Genomic DNA, 17,935 nt, shown 5'->3' with positions numbered 1-17,935 from the left:
TGTGAAACCATCGATGTTCAATCTCCAAATGATCAATGATCATAAAAAAAAATTAGCTATTACTATACTCACCTTCAATATTTTTATGCCCAATGAACACTCAAACCCCAAGTAATTAGACACATAGACTCCTCAACAAATCATCATAAAATATTTGGCATCTATTGTTGGTCTTAAATGGTTTTGACATTAGAGTGTTAACACACTTAAACACTTTCTACATTGAAGCTGAGTACACTATGTATGCTAAGCCACAATGTGCGGTGAGTCAGAATTCCAATAGGTGCCAAGTCACTTTAGGTGTCAAGTAGTATATAAGTGCCAAGTGACATATAGGTGCTGAGTCATAGTTGATGTCGAGCAAGTCAGAATGCTTCATATGCTAAGTGAGCTAGAATCATATATGTGCCAAAAAAGATAGAGTGTAATAGGGGCCAAGCAATCCAACATAGTATATGTGTCGAGCACCAGTAGTCCAATATGTGTTGAGTAACATAGAATTAGCATATGAGTTTGTGCCCTCACAAACTTAGATGTAAACCATTTTTGGAGCTAACATAGAGAGATTTCAAAGGAGAAAAAGGATAAGGATGAATCTTTTATGTTTCCTATGCAATTTGCATGTAGCCAATTAGAGAAATGGAGAATGCATGCAACTAATGATACAAATGCAAGGAATGAGTAGCAACTTAAGATTCAATACAGATCGTAGATCCATACCTAACCCTAAGTCTTCACAATCTTTAAAAGGAGGCTGAAAACCCATTGAATATGTGGATGAGAATAGTGTATGGGAAGACTATAGAAAAATTTAGTGTGAAGTGAGTACGACTTAGAGGAACAAAGAAGCAATTATACATCCAGTTGATCAGAACAGCTCAAGGGATAAGAACAGAGATCAAATCAAGCAAGGGTCACATCAGAGGGAGAAAATCAAGTGCCTAAAGCCAGCAATTAAAGATTGCATACTATTAGGTTCATTTTTCTAATATTTTCTTTCCATTGTATTAGAAGTTGGAAATCCTATATTGATAGGTTAGCTTGACAGCTAGGTAGGAGAACCTTTGAAGAAGGTGATTGAAAATCCTATTGTATTAAGTGGGTTTAATAGCCTATTGTAAATCCTCTAATATGGTGACACTTCATGTAAAGTGTTTGAAAATCCTCTAATCAGGTCACTATTGATACAATGTAAAGCCTTTCACTGGGTAGGCCATAATAAGTAGTCAAACATTTATTTCTATAGTGATTTTTGTGGGTATCATCCCCACCCCAATTTTACCTTCTTATTCCTAGAGGGTTTTTGGGTTACCAAATATGGTGTTATGTGTTATTGCATATGTTTAATTTATGGTTATTTGATGTATTTATATGCATGCAATTTACATTCAGTTATTTGATTTAAAAGGTTAGAAAAGGTTAAAAGTATGGTACTTCTAATTTAGCCCCACTCTCAGAAGTAATCTTCCCATTTTGAACATTCCAACAATTGGTATTAGAGTAGAGGTTCTCACAAGGAAAAGACTAACAACTTAGAGAAAAGGTTTGAAGATGGAAGTCATCAAACTTGGGAAGATCATAGACAATTAGGTGATTGATGTGCACCTAGCTCTACACAAATTAGAAGAGGCCAGAGAAGAATTGAGAAAATCCTTAAAAAGAATGAAGGAGATAGCCATAGCTGAAAATGACATACACTATAAGGAGATCAATACCACATAAATTTTTTCCAATGGACATTCCAAGGAATTTGATGTAGCAATGGTAGAATTGATGGAGAATAATAGAGCACAAGTTGAAGAAATTAGATTACTCAATCTTGAACAAGAATCACAAGCCATAATGTTTTGTGAAGTGACTGAACAAAAGAAGAGAGCCATTGAAGACAAGGCCATTATAGAAGATGACAAGAGAAATCTTACCAATAGATTGGAGGAGAAGACAATTGAGTTTGAAAGGATCTCAAACATACAACTAGACACCTTAACCCAAATGATGAATCCTCATCATGAGCTAAACATGAAGAACGTTGAGATTTCCACCTTGAAGATGTAGAATGAAAAATTATAGAATGAATTAAAAAGAGAAAAGGAGATGGCAAAAAGCTACAAAAAAACTCGATGAGGTTATCAAAACTTTGAGCAACTATTGAAATCACCAAGGGCTAGTAATGATACTTCAAGACTTGGTTACACCAGCACTAAACAAGGAGAATCATCCAAGACTACAAAAGAAAGGACCAATAAAGGTAAGAACACTAAGTCTAATTGTCATTTTATGTGGTAAAAAGGGACATACCTCTAATGTGTACAGGAGCAAGAATAGTCACCAGCATGATAAGCCCACAAATGCAAGCTTTTGTCACAAGTGCAAAAAACAAGGACATCAAGCACATAAATACAGAACCAAGGTGATGAGGACACCAAGATTTGAAGGTCACTGCTACAACTACAAAAAGAATGGACATAGAGCATTTGAATGCAAATCAAAGCCTATGTGGACACCTAATTAGCCTACAAGAGGAAATAACCAAGGTTATCACTACAATTGGGATTATAATACCAAGTATAGCTATCACTATTTTCAGGAGTATGGACACATTCCTAAAAATTGCATAAGGAAACATTTTAGAGGAAGTTACATTAGATGGATAAGCCAAACCACATGTTTTAATTACTTGAAGACTAGTCATATCAGCAAGAATTGCCCAACAAAGTCAAAAGCACCCAAGAAAAAAGTCAACAAAGGAAAAGAGAAGGTTGATGTTGAACAAATAAGAAGACAAATGAATAAGACTTGGAAGAAGAAAGATGAGTGCAAAACATCAAATGGAGAGATCACTTCACCCAAGAGGTCAAGTGATCACACTTCATCCAACTAAGAAAAAGAAGAGTGTATGGGACTAATATACAAAGTTATATCATACATCAGTCCCAAAGAACAAAGGAGTACTACAAGAAAGAAAATAGCATGAGCCAAGATGCCAAGTCAAAATTTTGAAGAAGCTACCGAGTTAGCCTTAGATGTCGAGTAAAGCTCCAATGGATGTTGAGTTTCTAATAGCGACCAAGCTGATAGTTGAAGTTGAGTGAAGAAGTGGTCTAGTAGAGGCCAAGTAAATGAAATACAATGGGAGTTGGATCATGGGGAAACCTTCAAGTGCCAAGTTTATAGTTGTATGCATGAAGCATTTAATGCTAGGTCTTTGATAATTATAAGGTCAAATTTTGTCTATTTTCACACCATTCAAACATAGAGCAAAGATGAGAAGAGCAAAGAAGTGATCAAGCAGCAACCTTACAGCCATTTGCATGGATTCCAACAATAATTTAGAACAAGTTCATTGATTACAAGGTATTTATCAAGTGCCAAGCTACACAAAGTTAAAGTTTTAATACATTTAAAATCCTAGTTCAGTAAAATGGTCCCTAGTTCAAGAAACCCTAAAGCAAAGGAAGATCATGAGATCTAGTTAGTTAGAAATGAAGTCAAACAACCTAAATTTAGGCCAATCCCTAAAGTTGCCTACAAAAATGACCCAGTTGGTGCATTATCCAATATTCCACCTAAACTAGTCATGGTGCAAGATGTAAGAAAGTGCTATAACTATAAAATTGGTGCCATAGGTGATCTTGAAATCTTCTATGCCTATGATAAGTTGTGTGACAATAGGATATTGAAAGATGAGTTCCAAATTGTTGAGAAGAAGGGTCTGACAAAAACCCTAGTTTTCCCTACGATGTTTAAGACTAAATGGATTTGCATTGTTTTGAGTCAAATTCATGATGGCTATCTATGGCTGGAGATAGGACCTATTAAGATTATAAAGAGAATAGTTCATATGGTTACATGACTCCCAACCCTAAATCGGCCAAAGACCTTGAGAAGTGATAGAAAGGAGGTCATTGAGAAGAATACTAGAGAAAAATGGAACTATAGGGGAATGACCATTGACACTATAATTGAACCCCTACTTGAGTTTGTTGTGAGAATGATTTCACATAAATTCTACCAATCTAGCAAACTGAATAGTGTACCCTACATAGCTATTGATGTAGCTTACAAGTTGGTTAAGAAAGATCATACCTATGATCTTGCAGAACTAATGCTACAACAAATAAATGAAAATTTGGAAGCTATAAGAAGATCCAAGGGAGCACAATAAAAATTTGGATCAGTATTAGTCTACATATTCGTTTATGTAATGGAATAATTTCCTTCAATTAGGAAGGTAAACTAGAATTCTAACAAGTCTGCAGTCACACAAATCAATGAATTCATTGATAAGATGGGAGATAACTTTGAGGCTCAGATGACTTGTTATTTTGAAGACTTTAAGAATTCTATGAAACAAAGAATAAGAATACCAATTTCATTGTTAGAGAAACATGTCAATGACATATGTTTCTTGGTTGACATTGACTACACCTACATCTAGGTAGCAATACCAAGAGTAAGATGGCTAAGGCCATTGGGATATAAGCTTGATGTAGGTGAAGCCTCTACAGTAATCACAACATTGCTAGAAGAACAGATAGACAGGAAGGCTCCTCACTTTGGAACATATGATGTTGTCAAGTCCAAAGTTGAGACTAAATTTAAAATATCTTCTATTATCAAAAAGAAAGATAAAATGGTAAAGAAGATAAAGAAGACATTTGGAGCAAGGAATAAATGAGAAGTAGGTGAAGAAGAAGAAGAAGTACAAGGAGAAAGTGAAGAAGAAGCAGAGCAAGGGCAAGGCCCACTAGAGCTGACACAAGGCTTAGGGGAAGAGAAGAAGGAAGGTTCTAAGGGGGAAAAAGCTAAGGAAGCACCTACACCTACCAAGAAAAATAAGAGAAAGGCAAAAACTCAACCTACAACTCAGCCCAAGCCTAAAAAGGATACTAAACTAGCTCAAACCAAACCAGCTCCAAAAACAAGGGCCACTACAAGAGCATCTACTCAAAAGGCTAAAGAGGCATCAAAAGAGAAAAAGAAAGCCACTATATAGCCTACTAAAGAGCCCAAGAAAAGAAGAAGGTATGTGGCACAACCAGATACTAATGATGAAGAGAGAACAAAGTTAGAGGACATTAGCCAATTTAAAGTGGTAAGTCATCCTACAAAATTTTCAATTGACAAGCTTTGTGATAAGATTAAAAATGCATATTTGAATGATTTAAAGTATCTTAATTTCAATAAGCTTAGTAGGAAAGATTAGAATAAAGTAGAGGAATCTGTGTATGCCATGATGGTAGAGTTTTAAAACACACCTCTAGAACTTGACAATACTATGCCAAAGGAATTGTATGATATAGTTGAGAATAAATGGCATTATTGTCTAAAGATGGAAAGGGAGATCAGAGAATCTACCATAGCTCAAGTAAAGCCTGACATGACAAAGGCTCAAATAATAAAGGCAAACAAGAAACATGGTGGGAAGTTTGCACCAAAGTATAGAGCCTTCAACATCCTTCAAAACAAGATTGAGGATGTTGTGAATAAATCCACAGAATTGTGGAAAAAAATTTATAAAATAATCGATGATAAAGTAGAGGAAAAAAATAAGGTAGAAACTAGTGCCAAAGAGAAGGTAGAGGAAAAGAAAGTAGAAGAGAAAAAAAGAGAGAAAGAAGTAAAAGAAATAGAGAAGAAGGAAGAAGAAAAGAAAGATGAGGAAGAAAGAGGAGAAGAAGAGAATAAGGAGAAAGATGAAGAGGAATCAGCTAAAGAAGAAGAAATGCCAATTGTTGAACAAAAACAACAAGAAGAATAGAGTGTGCAAGACACACAAATGCCACCTCCTAGCCCTCCTCACACAACCATCACACCTGTAGACATAGTAATCATCAAGGATGTTCCTGACAAGTCAGCTCAGAAATCAATCCACTAACTATAAAGGATCTCTTTAAGATCCTTCACCAGTCCACCCTATAGGCATAGTTATGCACAAGACCTGTATTGGTGAGTTTTGATGAGTTACAAAAAGTAGTAGCTACAGCACAAAAACAAAAGGTGAAACCAAAGGATTCACCTTTCACATACACAACTACTAGGACTAAAGTTTTGATGCTTCCACCACCACCTCCACCAACTACAACAAGTGATACTTTTTAGATGCCGAGTGTAGAGGGAAGGAAATTAGATGAGAAGGAGGATACAACAAAAGAAAAGGAGTAGGTCACCATTTAGATATTGGTAGAACTACCAAAGACTGGCACTCCTACAGAGACCATTCAGAGTAGAGCACTAAAGCCATTCCCTTATAATTTTCAACTCTAGGCTTGAGTTCAACTAGAGTGGCTAGGGTACTTCACTATGGAGACCCTAAACTAGATGAAGATATGTGATTCCTTCCTATGATTCCAAGACTATCACAATGGCACAAATGACTGCAATGCAAAATGCATTAGATAAAAGGATGAGGTGGGAGATACTTAGGAAAGAGTTCAAACATAAGCAAGCACTTCATGAGATCAAGGACATCTTTATAGATGCTTTCAACTTACAGTCACCAAACGAAGCCAAGCCAATAATAGAGCAACTATTAGACATAGTTGACCATATATACCAATGTTAAACTCATGGAATGGTTAGAAAGAAAATTTTAAGGAAAAGTGAATGAAAAGATATCAAGTGGAATAACACTTGAACAAGTAGAGTTGGCCAAGAAAATAGATAAGGTCAAAACTATCCTTGAAAATATTTTTCCATTGTATAGGAAGTTTTGTGATTTTTTCAATTTCTTACAAGAAACAAATCAAAGAATAATGAGCTTGGAAAGAAACTTGAAAATCTCTAGCATGCAATTACCTAGAGATCTAGCTCAAAGTGAGAAGCATTTTGCACAATCACTTCACACACAAAGGGAGTTAGCTATACTAATAGTAGAGGAAGCTAATATAAAGGATAAATTGATGCAAATTAAATCCTCTATAACCCCACATTTAGAAGTCCTCCACAAGGAGCAAGTGTGTGCTGAAATAGTTTTAAAGAAAGATCCAAATCTTTTGACACTTGATGGACTTGTACACCTTGCTATAGAGACTGCAATCTAGCACAAGTCACTTGACATTACTTTGGGGAATTGGGATACAGCTCTGAAAACAATTATGGAGGTAAATACAAATTTTTTGGCTAAGTATGGTATTACTCCTTAGAACCCTTTGACATAAGTGTCAAAAAGGGAAGATATATGTTTTAGGGGAGATATAAGGAATATATAGTATTTTGATGATGATATAACAAAGGGGGAGAATACTATAAATTTTTGATGGCAAAAAGGTGGAGATAAGTAATATACAAAATTTTTGACATGACAAGCATACGGAAGATCAGATATAGCACACAGGTATAGGATGTAGGAATAGGACAAAAAGACAAAAAGTATTAAGCACATTCAACATAGAAATTTGGTTGCAAGAATGACAACGCACAATCAGCTTAGGGGGAGTTAAGGTATTTTGAACAAATTTTGGACAAATTTGAAATTTTGTGGATAAGGTACTCATAAGGACAAATTAGTAATGATTAGTTAAGTGGCTTTGAAACTCATGTCAAAGGGGGAGATTTTTGGTCTTACATGGTTTTGACATTAGAGTGTCAACACACTTAAACACTTTCTACATTGAAGCCAAGTACACTATGTATGCTGAGCCACAATGTGTGCTAAGTTAGAATTCCAATAGGTGTCAAGTGACTTTAGGTGTCAAGCAGTATATAAGTGTTGAGTGACATATAGGTGCTAAGTCACAGTTGATGCCAAGAAAGTCAAAATTCTTCATATGTCGAGTGAGCCAAAATCATATATGTGTCGAGAAAGATAGAGTGTAATAGGGGCCAAGCAATCTAGGATAGTATATGTGTCAAGTACCAATAGTCCATTATGTGTTGGGTAACATAGAATCAACATATGAGTTTGTGCCCTCACAAACTCATATTATAAACCATTTTTGGAGCCAACATAAAGAGATTTCAAAGGAGAAAAAGGATAAGGATGAATCTTTTATGTTTCCTATGCGATCTGCATGCAGCCAATTAGAAAAATGGAGAAGGCATGTAATCAATGATAAAAATGCAAGGAATGAGCAGGAACTTAAGATTCAATACAGATCATAGATCCATACCTAACCCTAAGCCTTCAAAATAATAAAAGGAGGTTGAAAACCCCTTGCATATGTGGATGAGAACAGTGTATGGGGAGATTATAGTGAAATTCAGTGTGAAGTGAGTATGACTTAGAGGAACAAAGTAGCAATTATACATTTAGTTGATTAGAACAGCTCAAGGGATAAGAATAGATATTAGATCAAGCAAGGGTCACATCAGAGAGAGTAGATCAAGTGCCTAAATCTAGTAATTAAATATTGCATACTATCAGGTTCATTATTCTAATACTTTCTTGCCATTGTATTAGAAGTTGGAAATCCTATATTGATAGGTTAGCTTAACGGCTAGGTAGGAGAACCTTTGAAGAAGGTGATTGAAAATCCTATTGTATTAGGTGGGTTTAATAGCCTATTGTAAATCCTCTAACAGGGTAACACTTCATGTAAAGTATTTGTAAATCCTCTAATCGGGTCATTATTGATACAGTGTAAAGCCTTTAACAGGGCAGGCCTTTCATAGGGAAGGGCATCAAAAGTGGTCAAACATTTATTGTTGCAATGATTTTTGTGGGTATCATCCCCACCCTAGTTTTACCTTCTTATTCCTAGAGGGTTTTTGGGTTACCAAATATGGTGTTATGTGTTATTGCATGTGTTTACTTTATGGTTATTTGATGTATTTATTTGCATGCAATTTACATTCAATTATTTGATTTAAAAGGTTAGAAAAGGTTAAAATTATGGTACTTCTAATTCAGCCCCCCTCTCAGAAGTACTCTTCCCATTTTGAACATTCCAACATATATTCCATGTCGGAATTACCTAGCAACCATCAAAACAATTGACCCCACATGGCTACATGTTGATTTTTCACTTCTCCAAATTCTTTAAATATTTTATATTTCCATAAAGTGGGAAAATGACATCTATTGATCTTCAAATGATTGACACTGTTGCATAATCCTCCTCAATTCAATCTAGTCACCAATTACATCTGATGAAATAGCACTAAGTTAGCCACTGTGTTCTAAATATTGTTTGATAAGTGCCCAGCTATTCTAAAAGGTCTACCTTTTGTGGACCATAAATGAAATGATATCACTAGTGTTACATGTCAATTAGTCACTTCCCTACATTCTATAAAGGTTGAGCATCTTTACAAAGTGAGAAAGTGTGTATGGTCAATCTTCTGAAGATCGATGGTTCTACAAGGTTCTCTTTATGAAAAACCTAGTCATCAACCATACTCAATAAAATGAAGCTAATTTTCCAATTTTTTTGACATTTTCCCAACTATTATGACATCTTTCCAACTTTGCAACCCACAAGAGTAGTGAACTCACCAGTTCCACATGTCAAAAAGGGACTTCACCACATTCTGTAAAGTCTTTTCATATCCATAATGTAGGAAAGCACTCACAATCGATCTTCTTAGAATAAAAAATCATGAAATTTTCTCTATCACATGTTATTTCAAAAGGGCTGATTGGTACCGATTGGGATAGGTATCACATTTTCACTTTCCCACTTTCTCTAAAGCTTAGACACTTTCATAATGCAAAAAAGAACCTACCATTGATCTTATTTTTTATCAAAAATTGGAAATCATATCAAGGTTAAAACATTTTAAAAGAGAACATTGACTAGTTAACTCAAGGTAAAAGTGTGGTTGAAGGAAAAAAGGGTAAGGTGAAAATGACTTTCGGGAAATGTTTTAAAAGATATTCACAAAAAAATTGAAGTAAAGATTTTCTAAGGGAAAAAGTTCTCACGTATTTTTAAAAAGAACCAATGCAACCCTATTTTTTTAAAACCTAGGGCACATGAGATTAAAGGATTTTATTTAGGGAAAACAAAAATTGAAACATGTAACCCTTACTTCAAAAAAAACTAGATTTTCACTAAAAAAAGCAACAAATTTTGGTTGTGAAAAACCAGGCCAATAGGGGCAATGAGAAATCAATTGTTTTGGAGAGCATGTTGTTTGGAAGTAAGAAAAAATTAACCATTAGCTAGTACAATAGTTCAATAAAGATTTATGTTTTATACTAATTTATGGATCATGAGCCAAAATATGTATGTATTGTTACACAATTTTTTATGACCTCACTGAGTTGTTGATCGTGACAAGGGTAGTAGTACAATTCCTACAAGTATGTGATTTCAATTTTCAACCATCAGAAGGGACATCATAAAAATCACCATATATAATGCTTCTCTATTATAGTCCATTAATAGTCAAAACTGCACCATTATTCTCTTCATGATTATTATTGATAGTTTTATAAGAAAAGTAAAGTATATTATTGTTGTCAAGTTTTTTCAATCTATATTTTAAAAAGATAATTTATTGTATATATGATTTTTTTTTAGATCCTGATGATGTGTATATTCCTCCTTTGAAGAGGGTGACCACCACTCTATGATTGTCAACTACACAATCAGTAATAAGGAGCATGCAAACATCAATGCCTCCTGCAACTATAGCGTATATATCCTTTCTTTTTCTATATTTTTTATGTGTTAAATATGATTTGATTTTGACTTTCTTGTTCATTTGATCATAGTATTTCATTGATTAACTTTGTTTAGTGATAGGTACACCTTCTCATGATGATAGAGAAGATACTAGTACTGGTGATAATTTACCATCACTTCTTGAAGCATCTTATATTACTTTTACTAGATCATTGGAGGCATCATTGTTGATGGCCAAGAAAGATATAATTCGATTAAAATTTCTTGAGATTTCAAGTACTTTAAAATAGTAAATTTAGAGTGTAATTGTAGTTTACTTATTCATAACTCATTTTTGACTAATCATCCCATTATGATTTTGTAGGAAATGATATTATTTATGAGACTCTTTATGATTTAACATTGAAGATATTTGGGCCCACATATGTAAAAGTTACATAGCTTCATATAATTGGTAGAATATTTTTCCATTCATCCATTTTTCATAATATATTCAAGGTACACAGCTTGAACTAATTTTTTTATCTAAAAAAAATGTTTTTTGTTAAAAGGTGAAATAAGCAAGGACCTAAATAAAAGTATGAGCTCATAAAATCTCTAGAGGATCTCTTTGGTCAAAACATTTATAAAGAGCCCAAATTTTTCAAAAAGCTTGCAAAAATCTAAAGACTATGAGAGACCAATACAAAAGGGCTCTAATGGTCAACCCAAATTATGAGCATCCTCCTATGGTTCTAGGGATGGAGTGGAATGAAATCATTGAATATGCAAAAGAGATAAGACTAAAAGATAAAGGAATTATACCACCACCCAAAAAAAAGGTATGTGGCAGTATTAATACAATTATACACAAGTTAGTGATATTTAAATATTTATATAATCTAACATACATATAACATTTTTCAAAGTTTACATATATAGGCTACAGGACACATCAAAGGCTACACAAGATAGAAAATATAAGGTTGGCCAACACCATCTTGGCTTTGGTTCATATATGAAACTTCATGCATGACTTGTAAGTAGCAGTAAATAAAATTTTGTATAATTTTTTTTATGTAAAATTAAAAATAAGAAATAAATTCAATATTGACAATATTATGCAAAAAAATGCAAGGCTTTGAATTTTATTTAGTGCTTATAGAAGAGGACAAAAAAATTGGCTTCAAGGAAGGCTATTGCTGATCTCATATTGGTTTTGACAATTGAATGTCAACACACTTAAGACATTTACTTAGTTCATGACATACTAGTAATGCATGTTGAGTATAATATGTAAATGCAATACCATGTGGAGTTGCAATGAGTGTCAAGTCACTCAAGTGCCAAGTAGATAGACCATGCCGAGTGAATAGTAGATGTCAAGTAATTCAGGTGCTAAGTCAAAAATAAAAATGTAGTATGTGTCGAGCATTAGTAACTTCAAATGTCAAGTAATACAGATTGGACATATTTGTTTGTGATTGCACAAACAACTATGTAAACCATTTTTAAGATGACATAAGGTTAGATTTTGATTCTTTAGAGATAAGGGCAAATCTATTTGTAGAATCCCTATGTATTTGCATGCAACTAATCAGAAGATAGGAAGGATTAAGCAGTAAAAAGAATGAATCTTAGCATTACATTCATACCTAGCCCTAAGCTACCAAATTTTTTATAAGGAAAAAAAAACCCCAACAATTAAAATGAATTGAGAGAGTGAAAGAGATCATGCTATAAGAGGTAACAAGGGGTGAATGATCGAATTTGTTCATAGAGCATTCAAGGTGACTTGACAGTGAGAGTAAATTATAAGATCAATTGAAGAAGAACAAAGAATAGAAGGATACAATAATTGTTATATCAAATCAAAGAGCATCAAGAAGGACACTGTACAGATTTGATATTTAATCAGGAAACTAGAGCCAATCACAAGATTTATGTTGAAACATCCTAACGAGTGATTTTAGTTAAAGCTCCTAGGAAAAGTAGTCCTAATAGGCTATAGTAAGTCCTTTAAAAGAGTGACATTCCAAGTGGGTTTTCTCAACTCCTTTAGCTAGGCACACTTCTAATAGGGTATTAAAATCCTCTAACAAGGTGGGACTTAATAGTCTTTGTAAGCCTTTAATAGGGCAAGCCTTTCACAGGGTAGATCATGTTTCATTGTCAAACCATTATAATCTTAATTGGCTACACTTTATTGCTGCAATAGTGAAGATTTATGGGTGTCATCCCCACCCTAGATTTAACTTCTCATTGGAGGGTTTTTGGGTAATCATATCTAGTGTTAAGTGTGTTTGTGTGTGTGTCTGTGTGTGTGTGTGTGTGTTTGATTATATGCTTACATGATTTAGATGTACGTGCTTTACATGTTATTTTTAGTTCATATATTACATGCATCTAATGAATGGTGAAAGTTTTAATAGCTAAAGTTTGAAATTTTGATTCACCCTCCCTCTTAGAAGTATATATTTCCCATTTGTAATTCCAATAATTGGTATTAGAGCCGAGTTTTTAGAAGAAGAAGCTTTGTAGCTTAGAGGAAACATCTTGAAATGGAAGTCTAAAAATTAGGAAAGACCATTGAGAACTAGGAGATCAAGATACATCCTATACTACATTAACTAAATGAAGCCACATATCCTTTGAAGAGTTCCTTGAAGAGAAGGAAAGAGATTGCCATAGTAGAAAATGACACACAATACAAAGAGATTGACACCATAAAGCTATTTGTAGATGGTAACTCTAGTGAGTTTGATGCAACAATTATAGATCTAATGGAGAAGAATAGAGCACAAGCTGAAGAAATTAGAAATCTCAAGTTGGAGCAAGAATCATAAGCAATACTACTATGTGAGGTGACTAAAAAAATGAAGAAAGCTATAGAAGACAAGACCATGATTGAAGAAGACAAAAGAATTTTGGCAAATAGATTGGAATAAAAGTCAATAGAGCTATCCAAGATCTCAAACATGAAATTGGATACCTTGAGCGAAATGATGAATGCTCATCATGAGTTGAATGTCAAGGACATTGAGATAACTAAATTGAAATTACAGAATGAACAACTGCATAATGACTTAAAAAGAAAATGAATTTGTTGAAAGTTTCAACAAGCCAAATGAAGCCATCAAATACTTTGAGAAATTATTGAAATCCCCTAGATCCAACACAAATACATCAGAATTGGGCTACACAAGCACTGAAGAAGGAGAATCATCCAAAGCTACTGAGGAAAGAAACAACAAAGGTAAGAACTACAAACCTACTTGTCACAATTTTGGAAAGAAAGGGCATACCACTAATGTGTGTAGGAGCAAGAATACAAATCAGAATGGTAAGCCTGAGAACATGGTCCACTATCATAAGTGCAATAAACAAGTTCATCAAGCACATGAATGTAGAACTAGAACCATGCATGAACCAAAATTTGAAGGATATTGCTACAATTGTTAGAAGTATGGACATAGAGCCTTTGAATACAAATCCAAGTCCACATGGTCATCAAGCAAGCCAACAAAGGTAAGAAGCTATGGAAATTCTTATAACTGGGACTACAATACAAGATATAGTTGTCACTATTGTAAAGAATATGGACATGTACCTAAAAACTACATTAGGACTCACTTTAGTGGTAATTACAAGAGTTGGTTGAGTCAAACCACATATTTCAACTATTTGAAGACTAGTCACATCAGTAAACATTGTCCAACTAGGTCCAAGGCACCAAGTTATGAATTTGATAAAGGCAAAGGCAAGGTAGATTTTGAGAACATCATGAATGAAATGAATAAAACATGGAAGAAGAAAGATGTTGGAAGTACATCAAATGGAGAAGGGATCACTTCACCCAACGGGTCAAGTGGTCACACCTCATCAAACAAAGAAAACAAGAGCTATATGGGATTGATACTTAAAGTATTATATTATACATTAGTTCCAAAAGAAAATAGCACTAAAAGGTATGGATTAACATGAATAAAGATGCAAGGTATTATAGAAAATTCAAGTTAAATATTTTAGTTTTCATGTTGTTTTCGAGCAAGAAAAGTTCTCTATATATGTCGAGTGGAACACTAGTTAGTGTCAAGCTACTAGGCTAGCTAGTTGATGTTGAGCCTATAGTAGCTATTGAGTGATGGTCATGTCATTAGATGCCAAGTGAATCCAAAATTATGTTGATGTTGATTTTATAGCTATACAAGAACTAAGCATTAATTGCAAGGTTTTTGAAGGGTATAAGGTCAATTTTCACTCATTTTTTAGTCATTTCAAATTTGATCGAATACAAGGAGAGTAGCAGGTGACTCAAAAACTAGTTTGAAGGATTTGCATAGATTACAGTGACAATCTAGCACTAGTTCGTCAAATTTTCAAGGTATTCTTCATAAGCTAAGTCATGTAGTTTGAAATTTGTATAAATCCTAAGTTTCCAAATGGCATCTAGTTCAAGGAATGTAGAGGGACAAGAAGTTTTAAATGTTCAATTAGTTAGTAATGAAGTGAAGCAACCAAATTTAAGAGTAATTCTAGATGTTTCTTACAAATAAGACCTATCAGGCACACTTTCCATGATTCCCCTAATGTCAAAAAATGCTACAAGTGCAAGATAGGAGGAAAAGGAGACATGGAAATAGGGCAAGCCTATGACAAGTTGTGTAAAAATGGCATTCTAAAAGAAGAATTTAAGATTGTTGAAAGGAAGGGTTTGACCCACACCCTAAACTTTCCCACGATGCTCAAAACAGAATGGATTAAGATAGTGTTGAGCAGAATACATAATAGATGCTTATGGCTAGAAGATGGCTCTATGAAAATTTTAAAGAGAATAGTTCATAGGGTAACTAGTTTTCCAAACCCCAAATTGGCCAAAGACTTTGCAAAGTGATTCAAAGGAGGTTATTGAGAAAAATCAAAGAGCCAAATGGAACAAACATGGAATGATAATTGATACCATCATAGACCCACTACTTGACTTTTCCATAAGGGTAATTTCTCATAAGTTTTATCAATCAAGTAGATTGAATAGTATACCCTATATCGCAGTAGATGTAGGCTACAAAATTGTAGAGAGGGATCATACCTATGATCTAGCTAAACCATAATTGCAACAAATAATGGTGAACCTAGGTGCCATTAGAAAAACCAAGAGTCCACAGTGAAAATTTGGATCAATCCTAATTTTTATATTCTTCTATGTTCAGAACACATTCCCATCTTTTGGCAAGGTGAGTTGGAAGACAAACAAATTAGTTGCAGTTCAAATCAATGAATCACTAGCATATTTGGACCTAGTTTTTTACCACATTTCATCACTATTTTTCTCGTCAAAATTTTGATGAATACATTCATCAAAATTTTGATGAATACAAAATTTTAACCAACCTATAATTTGGTCAAAATTTTGACAAGAAAAATAGCGACCAATCTTGGTCAAAATTTGACCAAAATTGGTCAAAATTTGGGTCCAAATTTACTTGTGAGTATATTGAACAAATGGGAGATAACCTTGAGACTATCATGACTAGCTATTTTGAAGACTTTAAAAATTCCATGAAGTAGAGGATGAGAATACCTATTTCATTGGTTGAACAGTATTACAATGACATATGCTTTCTTATTGATATTGATTATGCATATGCACAAGCTACCATACCTAGGTTAAGATGGCTAAGACCCTTAGGATATGAGATTAATGTTGATGAAGCCCTAGCTACCATCATTGCACCTCTTGTTGAAGAAGTTGATAAAAAAGCCAAAATATTTGGAAATTATGATGTGATGAAGTCCAAAGTAGAAATGGGGTTGTAGACAGCCTCCACACTAAAGAAGAAAGACAAATTGGTGAAGAAATTAAAGGCTAAATTTGGTGAAGGTACAAGTGAAGAAGAAGAAGATGATGATGAAGAGGATGAAGAGGAAGAACAAGAAAAAGCTCAAGAACCTCTTGCATTAACCCAAGGATTGGGAGAAGATAAGGATGAAGAAGAGGTAGAAGGTGCTAAGGAAGAAGAAACTAAGGAAGTACAAATACAAGCAGAACCAAAGAAGAGAAAGGCCAAGGCATGGCTTGTGGAAAAAACAAAGGCAAAGAAGATTGCTAAGCCAAGCCCAACAAAGCCAACAACACCAAAAACCAAGGAAATCACATAAGCCACCATACAAAAGACTAAGAAGAAAGCCAAAGAAAAGGCCAAGGTTATAGAACAAGGAGGTCAAGAGTAGAAGAAAAAAAGAAGGAAATACATTACATAACCAAAAATTGATGATGAGAGAACAAAATTAGAGGATACAAGCCAATTTATAATGGTAAGTCATCCACCATAATCTAATCTTGAAAATATCTAAGAAAATGTTAGAAATAATGTATATTTGACTTGTTTGAAAAGCATTAATTTTGAAAAACTTGGTAGAGATGAGCAGAATTTGATTGAAGAATCAATATATGAAATTATTTCTAAATTCAAGAACACCCCATTTGAATTAGATAACATTATTTCAAAGGAATTATATCCTATTGTTGAAAATAAAGGGCATTATTGTTTAAACCTAGAGAAACAAATTAGAGAATCCACATTAGCCCGGGTAATGCCAAAATTAACAAAAGGGTAGATTACCAAGACCAACAATAAATATGGTGAAAGGTTTGCACCTAAATAAAAGGCATTCAACATTCTTTAGAATAACATTGAAGATGTTGTGAAGAAATCCACACAAATATTGAAATTGATTTATGGGTTCGCAACTATCAAACAAGGACAAGAAGATCTCTTTGAGGGCAGAAATAATGGAGATGAAGATGATGACAAAGAGGAAGATAAAGAAAATGATAATATTGTGGAGGAGATACAAAATTAATATGAAGAGTTGGCTACAAATAAAGAGAAATAGGAAGAATTGAGTGTGCAAGGCATACAAATTCCAAGTATGAGCCCTCCTCGTAACACTAGTATACCTATAGAAACCATAACTATTAAGGATGTTCATAATAGTTTAGCTCAAAACATCAATCCTTTAATTGTAGAAGATTTGAAGAAGATTCTTGACCAATCTACACTATAGGCAGGATTATGTGAAAATCCATTATTGGTCAGTGTAGATGACCTTCAGAAGGTAGTAGCTAAGATCATAAGGGATAAGGTGAATACACAAGAACCACCTCTTCCATCCCTTAAGATACTAGTTCTCAACCTTTAATTCAAACATTAGTAGATACATCTACTAAGATTGACACAAATTTTATAGTTGATTTAGTTGAACAAAGACAAGCAAAAGAAAGGGAGACAACAGAAGAGTAAATAGGATAGATAGATGTATCTATACCTAAAGGAAAAACACAAGAATAAGGTGCAACTCCAACCATTGTGATTGACCAAAGT

This window comes from Cupressus sempervirens, chromosome 10, assembly GCF_028749045.1.
Source record: "Cupressus sempervirens isolate cs-2001-9-10 chromosome 10, ASM2874904v1, whole genome shotgun sequence".
NCBI classification, from domain to species: Eukaryota; Viridiplantae; Streptophyta; class Pinopsida; order Cupressales; family Cupressaceae; genus Cupressus; species Cupressus sempervirens.
Note: the sequence above shows the minus strand (reverse complement) of the source record.